Genomic DNA, 2,466 nt, shown 5'->3' with positions numbered 1-2,466 from the left:
CAGACTGAAAGAGAAAGAGAGACACGCCATTTCTTTATGTATCCTACCCTCCCCAGACCACCCAGCAAGCAGATCCTTCCCATTCCAAGAGCTCGTGCGAAGGACTGAGCTCCAACCGCGACGAGTGCCAAACCATTCTTTCGGCTTCTGAGACCTCGTTCGCGAACACAAACATGCGCCAGTCAAGTCATTCTGGACTTCTGTGTTGTGGAGACTACCCACAGCGGCGAGGGAGGACCCCCTCCCCTTGTCCCTAACTTCACAAACCAATGCCTATTCTGATGTAGTACCTTGGAAAGTAAGCTTTACAGATACATTTGTTAAAAGCTATGGAAAATGGTGGTTTCAGTTATCCAGGTCCCTTTATTAAATATTCGCTTGAAAAAAAAATTGTGCTCTGTAATGTTCTTCTTTTAGTACAACAAATACGACTTCCATGTAACAGTAAATTACAGTCCTATAAGATCCCATATTTCCGCGAGACCTCTTGTAGCAAAGGCAGCACGGTCGTTAATCTTGATTATTAATCTATACATCATTTCAGATTGTACAGCAGACCTAGAACATTACTTTTTGTGATGTAGTAACTTTTTATTCCCTGCCCTACGACGTATTTGACGAAATGTAGACACTCCCAGCCGTTTGCAATGGCGCTGCCCCTTTTCCTCTGAGGTGACTGCCCCGTTGTCACGCCTCTGACGAAGAGAGAAGGTAATATACAACGTCGTGAAGGCAGCACTCCCTTGCCCACTCTATAGCTGTCTTGTGTTCGCTTTAGCTCCATGCCCCTGGTTAGAGCTGATTAAACGTCCCATCTGGCCAGCTTAATGGACCCTGGAAGTGTTGGGTGCGGGATGCTCTCCTTAGATTTTGAAGGAAGTGTTTTTAACTTCTTTTTCTTTTTCTTTTTGTGTGTTCTGGGGATTTTCAACAGGTGTTTCTTTGGATTTTTAAGAAGTGACTTTCGGGATTGTCAAGAAGTGACTTTCGGGATTGTCAAGAAGTGACTTTCGGGATTGTCAAGAAGTGACTTTCGGGATTGTCAAGAAGTGACTTTCGGGATTTTCAAGAAGTGACTTTCGGGATTGTCAAGAAGTGTTTTTTTCGGTATTTGCGAAGGGAAGACATTTAGTATATCTATTATAGTGCTGCTTGTCTTTGGAAAGTAAATTTGACAAATATCCCTTTTTTTCTGCCAGGTAATGCAGTATCCAAACTTTGGGGGCCATCTTCTGCTCCATTTTTTGGTAAATGGAGAAGGAACTTTGCCCAATATAACTACTCGAAGGATTTAATCTCCGGGAAGCCTGTTATCGACTTAACTTTACTTTAACCCCCCAAAAAAAAGAAAGAAAAAATCTTCAAAATGCACTTTGTGAAAGCCAACTTTTGACTTGTTTTAAATACCATGACCGGCCTTACTATATAAGTAATATGCATTTGGCCTTTACACCAGGAAATGAACTTCACAAACTATGGATTATCAATATTCGCGTTGTCTGGGATACTGTTATTTCTATAGTTTGCAAAGAATTTGTTTACCATAAGCTATACTTGTACTTAGTCTTCACATACATTTAATACGGTAACTTTAACATATTCTGGTATGCTCTTGCTTTTCTTCTTGAATAAATTAGGTCAACGAGAGGCCCATATAATATATAATGCAGCCAACGTAATTTTCAAGTTTAATTTCAGCAAACTCGCTCTGTTAACTCTACACAATTCACACTCATATCTCCCCTCATTTAGAATGACACACACACCTCTCAAAGTCTACATAAAGTATTTTTCATATTTTCTACCGTCTCTCACTTAAATGAAGGCCGTTACACTTAACAAGATGGCGGCAGCAGGAGATTACCATATAGCCAACGCTGCTATAAATGAACCGGAGGAAACTAAAGTAAAACTAAATAAAATGAACAAAGATAACGAAGTAAAGCCAACACTACAATAAAGGAACTGGAGGAAACACGAGCCATTAGGAGTCAAGCTAGATAAGAGAGCTCCTAAGGCTGTCTTCGAATGCCTTTACCTTTAACCGGTTTCATTCAAGAGCACCACACAAGGCATATATATCTGTCCCTTAACTTTGTATATCTTTTGAACTATTCTATCCTTACACGACTTTAACCTCAATCTATCCGAATCCCATTTCTCGTTTGCTAAAACCCAGTCACGATCGATAACCCCATAGCTTTCGTAAGCAGTAAGTTCCACGAGTGATGTAGCGGAAACGTTAATCGTGCATGGGTATCGCATACTGAGGAACACGTTCTTACGTTGAAATATTGCATGTTTCGGGAAGGATATGTACTGTTTATGTTATGTGAACCTGAATGGGAAACATGACTAGGGATGGCATTCGTTAATTAAATTGACAAAGTTTACATTTCTTGGAAAATGCGTGTTCTGAAGTAATATTTAAGCTGGTTAATTTTAAGCACGGTAAAAAAGGTTGGT

The sequence above is a fragment of the Penaeus monodon genome, chromosome 21 (genome assembly GCF_015228065.2).
Source record: "Penaeus monodon isolate SGIC_2016 chromosome 21, NSTDA_Pmon_1, whole genome shotgun sequence".
Lineage (NCBI taxonomy): Eukaryota > Metazoa > Arthropoda > Malacostraca > Decapoda > Penaeidae > Penaeus > Penaeus monodon.
The sequence above is the reverse complement of the archived record's forward strand: the minus strand, read 5'-3'. Positions refer to the sequence as shown.